This window comes from Barbus barbus, assembly GCF_936440315.1.
Source record: "Barbus barbus genome assembly, chromosome: 46".
Lineage (NCBI taxonomy): Eukaryota > Metazoa > Chordata > Actinopteri > Cypriniformes > Cyprinidae > Barbus > Barbus barbus.
Genome location: NC_136724.1, coordinates 23,374,579 through 23,388,207, shown reverse-complemented (window position 1 = coordinate 23,388,207; position 13,629 = coordinate 23,374,579).

The window sequence follows — 13,629 nt, the reverse complement described above, 5'->3', positions numbered from 1 at the left end:
ATAATGTAATCAGTGCATCTACTCATCTAGTTGAACTGAATTTTATAAAATTAGTTGCTCTAATTTATAGTAGTTCAATGTATCCATTTATTTTTGGAAGATAAAAAATATTTAGCATAGTAAGTCTAAGAATGTATGTATATGACTTTGTGTACATATTTGGCTTTTTTTTCTTATTGCAACAGTTTAATAAAATGTTTTTTAACAGCTATAAACGTTTGAAAAATAATGCACATTTTCAAGGTGTTTTAAGGGTGTTTTTGGTCCTTTCTGGAGCTTGAAAGTATAAATCACCATCCTCTTTTCTTGTATGGAAACAGAAGCTCAGATATTCTGCCTAATATCATTTGTTTTGTCAAATGCAAACCCTTCTCTTGGGCCATTTGTCCACATAAACTGGCATGCGTTAACACCGCGTCAATCTTTCCAAACAGAGCAGAGAGGAGATTCATCCTCTGATGTCAGAGACACAGAACGTTGTTTGAGGCCGTTTCCTCTGGCATTACCCACCCTGGCAGCTGGTGCACTCGCAGCTGTGAATGACGGGCAGAACTACGGGCTCGACGTCTCCACTGGCGCACCCCAGGCTGAGGAATCGCACTGGGTTCTGCGGGTCCAGCCTGTAGCTGCAGCAGTCACAGAACGCCTGCAGATACGGCTCCTGAGAGGGACAGACGGATGCGTTATCAAAGGCCAGAGCGGACAGGAAAAGAGCCAAACCCACGGATAACAATCCAAATTGTCTTCACGCTACATTTGCTAAAATGCCAACGGCCTGCTCTCTTTGATGGAGCGGAATGGTGGGATCATTTAGAGCGCTCTCTCTCTGAGCCCATTAGGAGATGCAGAAGGAGAGGGCAGATGTGATGACAAAAGAGGGAAAAGAGAGGTGCGAGTTTGCTGTTAAAGCTGGAGCGTGGCGACCGGGCAGACTGGTTTCCATGGCAACCTGACAGAAGTTTCCAGTTCAAACACATTTTAAAATAGTTGCAGCAAACATTCACACTGATGAAACATTTAAATCAAGAACAAAGAACAGATCCCAAAACAACAGCAATCGCCCACGTCCAATCATCGCAAAATTCGAACATTATAAACAAAAAGAACTGGTTCAGAGGCAAGGCAGACAACTCAAAGGCACAAACTATGGACTCAAAGATCAATGTATCAACATAATCATCGTTTCACACCATGTCAGTATTTAATGTTCCTTGTATTGCTGTTGTTGTTTTGCTTCATACACAGTCATTTGTGTTTCTTCAGTTTTGTTCGTCTGCCAACAACATTAACATGTTATGCACACACATGTACATACAGTCATAACTCCATAAATATATACACACACCTATACATGCAGGCACTCATACATTCATACAGTAATATTAATTTCCTTTCCATAACATGTCTTCTATCAATTTTCTAACCTGGAATGTTCGTGGAATTGGTTCTCATGCAAAGAAGGTCAAAGTCTTGAACCATTTAAATAAACTACAAGCGGACATATGCCTTTTGCAAGAAACGCATCTATCAGATGCAGATCAAGATAAAATTAAATCATCAAAATACAGTCATTTATTCTCAGCTCAATATAATTCAAAACAAGTTTGCATTTTAATAAGTAAAAAAATGTAATTTATTCATAATACCACTGTTATAGACCCAGAGGGACGTTTTATTATTATAAATATTTCAATCGATAATAGCCCAGTTCCAATTGGTAATCTATACGGCCCAAACACAGACGACCCATCTTTTTTTCAAAACTTCTTTTCCTCTATTTTAAATCCTTCTAATTGTCCAGTCAGTTCATCTCATAATACAGTAGAATTACACCCCTTCTGGTCAGCTCTCTTCACCCTCCAGCAGTCATAAATCTGTTGACCTTCTTTGTCTGAGACCAATCACAACAACACATCCCCACCTAAACTACTATTTGAACTTAATTTGAATATAAATCTTTGAGTTTTGGGAAGGGGTGGAGGACAACATCGATAAGATTTTTTTTTTCTCTTCTTCTTCATCATCTTTTTTGTTTGGCCTCCGGTCCCCAGTAGGCTATGACATCCAGGCCTGTATCTGGTGTGGTGGAGTTGCAATACGGGTGGGTGGCTGTGAGGTGGGGCTTGTGTCTCCCCGCCATCTCCCTGAGCTATTGCTTCCACTGCCACTTGCCCAGGCTGGTTCTGACTTGCATGCCTCACTTTTTTTTTAATGCATCACATATCAGCTGAAATGAGGATAAGACTGAGTTTATTATGTTTGGGAACAAGGAGCTTGGGAATGCTCTGGCTGGAAATAATAGACTACTGTCTGACAATATGCAAAGTTATGTGAAGAACCTTGGAGTATTTTTCGATTCTGAATTACGCTTTGATCGTCAAGTTAACAGCGTTGTGAAATCATCTTTTTTCCAGCTAAGAAAACTGTCTAAATTGAAATCAATCCTTTCATACAAGGACTTAGAGATTGTTGTGCATGCCTTTGTTTCAACCCGGCTGGACTATTGTAATGCTCTTTATCTGGGCATAAGTGAATCACTGGTTACTCGTCTTCAGCGTGTCCAGAATGCTGCAGCGAGATTTTTAACAAATACCAGAAAACGGGATCACATAACACCTTTATTGATATCCCTTCACTGGTTACCAGTTAGATACAGAATACAATACAAGGTGTTGATGTTTGTTTTTAATATGGTCAGGCTCCTGAGTACATAAAAGACATGTTAATTCCTTATCAGTCTCAACGTCATCTTCGCTCCTCCCAGAACATGCTCCTAACTGTCCCACGGTCTCGTTTGAGGCGTAGTGGAGATCGCGCTTTTTCTGTTGCGGCTCCTTTACTTTGGAATGTGTTGCCATTATCCTTAAAAACCTCATCAAGTATGGATATTTTTAAAAAGGATTTGAAGACTTATTTATTTAATCAAGCCTTTGGCATTTGATTAGGTCTGAGAACTGTGAGTGATTTGTTGTTTGATTCTTTTGTGTCTTGTTTTAATGTAACTTAATGTCTGTATGTATTTTAGAGTATTTTGTTATTGATTAGTCTACTTATGGACAGCACTTTGGTCCATTCTAATGGCTTTGAAAGTGCTTTATAAATAAAAGTTGAGTTGAGTTGAAATGCATGCACACACGTTACGAACCTGTGCGTGCATGCATGCATGCATATTATATATATATATATATACACACACACACACACACACACACACACACACACACAGGGTAAGTGTGCCGTGTGGGTGGGCTAGGTCTCTGGCCTAGGCTGCACCATATGTTTCACTGTTTTAATGCATCAAAGTAGCTGAGAAATATACATGACAAAAAATTTAAATAAATTAATTTACATACAGGGCAAGTGTGCCGTGTGGGTGGGCTGGGTCCCTGACCTGGGCTGCACTACATGTCTCACTTTTTTAATGCATCACAAACTACCTGAGACATATACACCTCTACACATTAAAAACATAAATAAATAAATATATAAGTGTGGCATGTAGGTAGTGGCCGGGGATGGCTGATGCTGATGCTGATGCTTCCTTGCCCAACCCTAGACACAATGACAGACACATGCGCGCACACACACACGTATGCTCACAGACATATGAATGCAAATACAGGAGTTAATCAGAACGGACTTGTCATGTTGGCCATCAGTATATATATGTTTATTTGTCTGTGTTGTACAGCCAAGATTAATTGAGGCATCATATTTGTTTATTTATTGTTATTTCAGTAGAAAATATAACTGTTTATTAATTATAAATCTATTTATAATCTATTAATTTATAAAAACAAAAGTATAAAAATGCAAAACAATATTCCCTGATATCATTTAGTACACCATTGATCTATAATATGCTTTATGGTTAACAGTATTAATCTAACAATGTAATTAATATAACAGTGTATTGTTAAGGACCATATGTTTTATGCTACCAATATACAGCAGACTTTCCACATTGATGCATTTATAACACAATGCATCCAAAATCTATAAGCAGAATAATTCGTAAGTAGATAAAAATCTAGATTGATGCATAAAATGAGCATACGTTAATAACCTGTGCACTTCACAGTTCATGGTGAACGACACGCACCTCCAGAATGACATCGGCCTGGGACAAACAGCACCCTCTGCAGAAGCTGACCTCCACGTTGTCCAGGTGACAGTCGCCCTTGGTGATGTTCCTGACCTCAGTGTAACGACGGCACTCGGCAACCGGATCCTCTGGAGACGAGAAAGTGATGTTCACAGGAGAAAATAGGACAGAAGAAGAGAGAGAGAGAGAGAGAGAGAGAGAGACAGCGATTAACAGAAGAACATACAGAAGAATTACAATCAAAAGAATCACATTTGATTAAATGAAGGATCTCTGAGAAACTCAAGGCAATTGAGAGAGTAATCTTTCTTTGTTGTTTCATTCAAATATAATAACTTGCTTCATCTCAGAAACCACTTACATCCTATTTTTCAACCACCTGTCATTTTCATCACTTTTCACCATCCAACTGATTCCTGACGGATAAAATCAAATCTCCCTCACTAAATATCCAGTTTCCCTCAGAAATACATCATATTACAGGAGTAAAATGGGTTAAATAGCATTTCATGTTGACTTTAATGAACACTTATCATACAACAAAATTCAAACATCCAAATGTATTAAGATATACAACCCAAACATGTAAAATGATTCATATAGTTTGAATAGGACAACTGATATTTTGGAAATGCATAAACAACATTGCTATACTTCTTAATGGTAACACTTTACAATTAGTTAATAGCATTAGTTAATGCATTTAACTAAAATTAACTAACAATGAGCAATATATTTGTTACAACATTATGTCACTGTTAGTTAATAAAAATACAACTATTCATTGTTAATTTGCGTTAACTAATAAATAATATTAACAGATACGCTTTGATTTATATTACAGTAGTAGTAATAGTAGTAGTATAATATTATATTAATATAAATTATATATTATTATTATTATTATATCATTCATAGTATAATAATAATAATTATTATCATTGTAATAACATTTACAGATACAACATGATTTTAATAATGTATTAGTAATGTTTTCTATTACCAGTCACATAACTATATGACAGAATAGCACCATAGAGTTTTATTTTATTTGACTTCAAGTTATAAAGCATTTCTTCCTGCATTTTAAAATTGATAATCCTATTTATGGTTTCCATTCTAACTAACCATGCATGATTACATGGCTAGAAGTATTTTATTATTCGCATTCAGTGATGATTTATAAGATTCCCTATTGCATTTGAATGTGTTTGTTCCCCCTGAAACTTTCCAGTGCACTGCATGAGTTTTTGAACGTGTCAGCATTTTTATATCGCACAAATTACCCGAATGGATCCTTTCAGTGGAGAAGAACTTACACCGTCCTGCAATCTCTGGAATGTAGTTACACGGCACATGAGAAGTGCTGACAAACATCAGCGAACGACTGCAGGCTCACTCTTCCCTATTAGTGGGATACTGTGTGGCTCTTACCTGGAAACTCTCTGCGGCACACGGGACAGCAGCTCTCCGCTTCCAGCACCTTCACTTCACCCTGGAAAACAAAGCAGGAATGAAAGCGTATCAGAGGTGCAAGTGGCTGAGAATAGCTCTCCGGTGAGATGGACGGATGCTGACAGTACAGACGAGCATCAGGCTGTGACAGCCTCCATACGACTGCCGCCGGCCCACAGGGGCTCAGACATTTACACTGAAAATATGGAGTAAAACTGAGAATCGACAGGCAATGTATGACATGTCTTGGTCTGTTTGGCTTGTTATTCAAATATATACACACAATGCATATTAGCAGATGACATTTACATTGGAATATGATTATTCAATGTGACCTACGGTGCATCAAACTATACATTTATGCATCATGCAAAAGTACCTGTCAACTAAGTGTCACGGTGCACACAGCAGGGAGGACACAGGAAACACGGAAACGAGGATGTAACTTCAAATAATAATCTTTATAACATCAAGGCAGGGCAAGACAAGGCAGGGCAAACCACAGACAGGAACACCGGGGAGTAACGAGTAGACCAGACAGCACGAAACTCAACAGGCAGGAACTTAAATACACACGCTAATGAGACGAACACGGCTAGACAAGAATTAACTGATGATTACATATGACAAGGACAGGAAACAAACCAAATATGGGCACAAGGGGCAGGAACACATGACAGACACACAACAGTTCCCTGACACTAAGTTTATTAGGGATTTTTAAAAAGTCTGTTTAAGACTGAACCAAACCAACCAGCTATATGAGGTCGGGTTATTTTCAATAAATAAAAATGTAAAAAAAAAATTACAAACTACAACTGAAATAAAAATAATTAATAGAGACTAATATTAATATATATATATATATATATATATATATATAAAATAATATAAAATTAATTAATTAATACTAATAAATAAATAAAATAAAAATAAAACATTTTATCTAGTTGACAAAGTAACATTTCTCGTTTTCATTTAGGTTAACTTGATGTACTAAAATAACTAAACTGAAACTGGACTTAAAAACAATACTTAAAAAAACTTTATAGAAATAAAAAAAAAATTGACAAAAGCACAAAAAAATGACTAAAATTTCAAATTGAAATGAAAAAAGAAAATATAGAAATAAAACCTAATTTTACGCTACAATATTGTCTCAATGATACTAAAATAACACTTCTATGAGGTGAATTGCAACATTACAAACCCTGATATGAATCAAAAAACTATTTAAACATCCGATAAAGAAACAAAGGCACAAGACAGCTTAGTGAGGGAAACAACTACAATCTAATTAACTAACAATCAAATTAAGAGCGATGGAGAAATATAGACCTATTCATTTAAAGTTGTTGATTATATCTATAGAAATAATATAATTTAAGTTTATATGCACACACCATTGATTAACAACCTTTGAACTCACGGTAAATCTGTCTTTAAAAGTTATCACTAAAAAGTTGTTTATTTTGTTTTAATTAACACATGTCCCTTGACATCAACAAGTTGGAAAGCATTTGATTTGAACTAGCTGTGTATGCTTATATGGTTAGCAGTATTTCTTTTATTAATTAGTATTATTTATTTGCAATTTGTGTTGCTTGTTTTCAGCTCTCCAGCATTGGAATGCAATAGTTACTGCTAAACTTTCCAGTGCACTGCATGATTTGAGAGGTTTCACAGTTTCAACACATCAGCATTTTTATAGCTCACAATTTATCTGAACTATCTGACTGTTTGCAACTTTGAAAACTCTTTTTATTATATTTCTGCAGTTCAGTTTAGTGCAGCCACAGGCAGATAAATGAAACACTATGAAAGTCCAGTCTGTTTATTTCAGTCTGTAATTATTCGTTTGGAGTTATTATAAGAGGAACACTCCTTCAGTGAGGTGTGACATTTACTTGTGCCAGCGGCAGAACTGCAAATTGGGTAATTTGATTTGGACTGAATGAAGAAGAACAAATCGTCTAGGAACCAGAGGGAGTATTTATAGATTTTCTTTGAACAGATCTCCTCCCAGTGATCCGCAGGAGCCCAGAGGAGACTTTAGGTTCCTCTGAGATGCTGCAGAAGCTTCCTTAAGGGTGCTGAGCTTCTGAAACGTCCAGGCGTCACTCCAGAGCCATGTGGGACATTATCCCTGACTGGAGCGGTTGCCTGGACAACGGGTCGGTCTATTTCCAGCATCTGGTCCTCTAACGGCCTCCTGCTCTCTTACTGGGCTCATTACTGATGCAAGGCTATTCACCGGTTATTTGGCCGACGCATGTCAAACCGAACAGCAGCGGATGTCTAGCGGAGAATATACTGGAGACATGTCAAATCTTTGTGTGTGTGAGGTGAAGCAAAGCGAATATGAAAGACAAACGACAAATTTCTTACCTCAGAGCAGTGAAGGGGAGGACAGTTTGATTGACAGTGTTTCTGGCCATTGATACAGCCACAGTCATCCACCCACTCTGACCCCGGCTGTGACACAAAAAACACAGCGCACAATTCATTAATATTTACATTTAAGTGCTTGGACAGACACCGCCTACTAAAGTAAGTTCTAGATAATATTTTGTTCCTGTGTTTTGTATTTAATAGTGTATTAATAGTAGTATCATAATTGTGTATTATATCCACAATAGTGTATATGTATATTCAAATATATCAAAAATAATTAAAAATACAAATATATTGAAGTCAAATATATTTGTACATATACACACATATATATATATATATATATATATATGTGACCCTGGACCACAAAACCAGTCTTAAGTCGCTGGGGTATATTTATAGCAATAGCCAAAATATATACTTAATATATACAAAATACATATAAATATATAGCCACAGATATATATATATATACACTTTTATCCATCAAGAACGCATTAAATTGATGTGACAGTAAAGACATTTATAACGTTACAAAAGATTTGTTTCAAATAAATGCTGTTCTTTTGAACTTTCTATTAATCTGTGAATCCTGAAAAATAAAATGTATCACAGTTTCCACAAAAATATTGTGCAGCACAACTGTTTTCAACATTGATAATAATCAGAAATGTTTGTTGAGCAGTAAATCAGTATATTAGAATGATTTCTGAAGATCATGTGACACTGAAGACTGCAGTAATGATGCTGAAAATACAGCTGCGCATCACAGAAATGATTTTTAAGAGATATTCACATAGAAAACACTTATTTTAAACTGCAATAATGTTTTCGTTTTTGATCGAATAAAATGCAAGAACAACTTTTTTTGCGAGAGCAATAATTTAACAAATATTGGTTATCATTAGTTAATTATATTTTTAGTTCTTTTTAGAATTTTTAGATTTTTTTTTTTTTTAGTTTGTTTGTTTTTCTTATAATAGCATTGGTCAATCATTCATAATAAGACCAGGAACATGAATTAATAAAGTAAACAGGTATATTTAAGTTAAGAATCAAGTACTACAACAGGTTCTTTTGAATGGAGAGTGTGTAAATATTGATCTGCAGTTAATATAGTATTGTGTACTGTATACCATCTATCCATGTTGTGGTGATGGCATTTTTCCAGCCACAGGAAGATACATCGTCCGTCTCATTCAACCAAACGCTCTTCAAACAGAAACTCTTAAACGGGCGCCACTGTAGTTCAATTAGACAACCTCATAAGGCCTTTCAACGGGTTTTTCATTATTGATGATGGCAATTACCTTTTTTCTACAAATGCCCTGAGTGCTAATCCATCAGACTCGTTAATGACATTCCTTATTAGAATAAATAAACAAAGTAAGCAGCACAGCAATTACAGGCTAAAGCACAGCAGTGTGACGGGTGATTGTGTGTTTGTGTACCTCTCGAAGCGTCCCGTCTTCCTCTTCACACTGACACAGTGCTGGAATCACACACCCGCCCTCCAGGCTCCGATAGCGGCCCTCCTCACACACACAGCCCTCTGTGGCCCCGAGAACCGTGCCGTTGAGCGGTTCAGGGGCGTACAGGTCCAAACACCCCCTCTCACACACTCGCCCCAATCTGGACTCACTCCAGAGCCAACGCTCACCCTCTGGACACTCTGTATGAACATTAGTTCATGACCAATGGACTTTAGGGAAGGGCAGATGCTATATTTAATTTAAACTGTTTTCTTTTCTTGCTTTTTTTTTTTAATAAACAGAACAGTTACAGTTGCATAAAAAATAATAATTAAAAAAAATTGATAAAGCCACTCATTATTATTATTATTATTATTATAACAAATAAATAAAAAGTAATATAAAACAAATAAGTATTATTATTATTATTAATAGTAGTAGTAGTAGTAGTAGTAAATAATAATTATTAAGCAAATAAATACATTCATATTATTAAAACAAATAAATAAAAATATTAACATTATTTAATTAATAATTGTATAAAATAATAAATTATTATTATTATTATTATTATTATTATTATTACTACTATGCTGCCAAATAAAAAAAATATATACATTATTTTAATTGTTATAATAAATTAAAACAAATAAATAAAATATTAAAATAACAACTACTACTATTAATCATCATCATCATCATAGTAAAATTAATAATAATAATAAATCAATAAAATAACGTACAGTGCAATTACACTTCAAGGTACTCCTCCGTACTGCCGCTGGCGCCGTATGGTCCGGCTGGAGAACTGCTGTCCAGATCCGCAGGACGCTGAGCAAGAGCTCCACGCTGACCAGCTGCTCCACTCATAGTCCACTGAATGAAAACACACAGCATTCAGACACTCTGCTCCTTTCACTTCCGTTCATAAACACAGATAAGAGTTCATTGCTCTTTAAGTTTGTCTTAAGCTGGGGACACACTACACAACTAGCGGAAACATTCTAAGACTGACCTCAACACAAAGACCGTTACCATGGACTGGAGCAGATTCTAGTCTTTGACAGTCAGAGAGGAGCACAAACCTAATGACTGAGTCAGTCTGCTACACAACACACTTAACGACTGCAGGTCATGATTGGACAAATTCTGCCGAACCAAAAAAAGCACTCAGCATCTACCCGCTTTCCCGCAGCCGCTCCCGTCCTGCCACAGACAACACTGCGGAAAACACCGGTGCTTTTCCCTATTGAGACGTTAAGGTTTGTTTGACTTTTCTAAGTTTGTGCTTAATATAACAGAAAACATTAGCTTTCCTGCTATGTTGGTTTTCCAAATAAATGCCATAGCAATGTGTCTTGAATATGTTTTGCATTATAAGTCTGATGCCTCTTTCTTTTCTGAATTATTGCTTGAGTAGACTCATTTGTCTTTTCAGTTCCCTTAATTAGAACATCTCTAGTGCTATTTTTAAACGTTTAGTCAAGCAACAATATGTTAATTATTTAATGTATGTCTAAAATCAGGGATTAAAATTAATTGGTTATAAGTAAAAACATTAGACTACTTTTCCCGAGGTTACAATGAAATAAAACATTAGGCTACTTTGGCTAATAAATTCCTCATCCATTTGACACAAAACTATTATATATAATTAATATATAATAATTTAATTTCGTAATATGGATTTTTAATGATTTTTTTAATGAAAACTTTGTTTTGTTTCTGCTGTGAGTGTATGAAGTCACATGACTCAGTGCAGGTAAAGATCCCACCTTCACAGACACTGTAATTAAACACACACACACACAAGACTAAAATCAGATGTATATATACACAACTATTAGTCTTTCCATGCTTGATGTTACAGCTTTCTCAGAAAAGTTTTCCGAGACAAAAACATGTCCACCTCCAAATTTTTTAAATATAAATATATAGCATAAATTATACAAACATCTAAATATATTTAGCATGAATAAATAAATAAGCCTAATTTAGAGCATTATACAATTCTTGACAATGAAACAATCAAAAAACTTAAAGAAAAAAGATTTATTGCATAAAAAAAAACAATGATATACTACCTAACTTTTAGAGTATTTATACATCACAGTACATAAGACTATTCACACACAAATATAAGTATAAAAATACTAATTTAGCCTAATTGTTTAAATAATTGTATTTATTTTTTTTAAAGTTGGAAAACTTATTACTGTTATGCAAAAAATATATATATCATTTAGTTTATAGAGTATTTATACATTATGGTAGATGATTTAGTACCTAATTATAGTTTACTTTTATTACTTCAGTAGTAAATAAATTAATAAATAAAAAAATGTCCAGATGCATTTTGTTAATGATGATTTAATTATTATAAAAATGCGTCAAAATAGGTTTAATGTTCTTAATTTCTTAATAAAAATAGTTAATTTTTTTTTTTTTATGAGCATGTATATGAACCAAATATGAACATTTTCATGTAATCCATGCACTTTACTTCAAAATGTCTAATTCTGAATTGTTATTCTTGTCTATTATATTGTCAGCTGTTCCATCCAGAGCATCAGATTCTTTCAACAATGACAGAGTGACTTTCTGAACATCTTGCCGATATTTTATGTCCAAAGAGAGGATGTGGATTTCACTTCACGACACTGAGGCGCTCTTAGAAAAGCCTGATTGAGTTCCATGTGTCACTGAATATCAATCCAATAACCACAGCAGCTCTTTCTGTTAAAGATCATTTACACGTGAAACACACAAACCATGCACAGAATGAATGTGAAGTACCATGAGTTGCAGGAGTCTGGAACTTCCTGTTCCTGGAGGTCCAGGGTGAGGTTGTGGGAAACCGACAGGAGCGAGACCACAGAGCAAGGACACTGGGATTGAGGAACGCAGCTTCCGTTCAGCATCACCTGCAGATGGATGATATGATTAATAACCTCCTCATATTCATGCGGGACTCGTACAACCATCTGTGTCCAAATTACACTTCCAAAAATACAGAGCCATCAGGAGCAGATATGAACGCGGTACACTCCTCAAATCACACTGTTTACTGCAGTCTAGAAAAATAAACAAACTAGATTTACATGTTTTCAGAAGACAATGGGCTGGGTTTGTCTGTGCAGACGCCACCGTGTTGCTAGGGAGCTGTGGGTGGTTGCTAGGGTGTTGCTATGGAGGTTTAGGAGAGGACGTTGGTATGTGGTTAAGGTCTTCTGGAAATTTGCAAGGACGTTGCTAGGGTGTTCTAGGAAGCTGGGCAGGTCTAGGCAAGAACATTGCTATGGGGTTGCTAGGTGTTGCTAGGGTGTTGTGGGAATCTGCTAGGGCGTTTATAGTCTCAGCCTTAGATGTCACGCCGGCTAAATGTCTGATGCATATGGCACACAAAAGTGGAAACACGTCAGCAGTGTCGAAGTCGTCGTCGGATTGGTTAGATTATACAGGATTTTCGGGAGACGTGTGTGTCGCATTCTTTAACGTTCCGCCTGGAAACAAAGATCCCGTGGTGCCAAATCCCGCTCATGAAAGAAGAAAAGAAAGAAAGTCTTTGTGTTTTCAACTGTGACGAAAAACACTTATCAGGATCAAATAAACGCTGGATTTTCAAAAGCATGTGAAATATTTAAAGTTCACAGCATAGAATCTTTAAAATACGTCTGAGAGTTGGTCTGTTATTGTGGCGATATTTCCACGCCCCGAAACGTGACGCTGAACGAAACTAACTGTGATTGGTTGTTTGACATGTCGGTCAAAGGGCCTCATGGGTGGACCTTGGACAATAAAACCTGCCATAGATTCCAGGCCTTCAGCTGTTGGATGGGTGTTGCTATTGAGTTGCCATGGAGGTCTAGGCCAGGGCATTGCTATGGGGTTGTTAGGGTCTTCTGAGAATTTTCTAGAACGTTGCAATGGGGTTTCTAGGGTGTTTTAGGAAGCTGCCTATTGCTATAGAGTCACTATGGAAGTCATCTAGGAAGTTTTTACGACATTGTTATAGGGTTGCTAGGGTGATTCCATGGGGTTGCTATGGTGATGCTTTAGTGTTTCTAGGGTGTTTTAGGAAGCTGCTAGGATGTTATTATGGTGTTGCTAGGTGGTGTATTATGGTGTTGTTCAGAATATTTTGAGCAAGCTACTTTCTGGTTTCAAAAGTGTTGCTAGGCAGTTTCTAGGGTGTTGCTATGT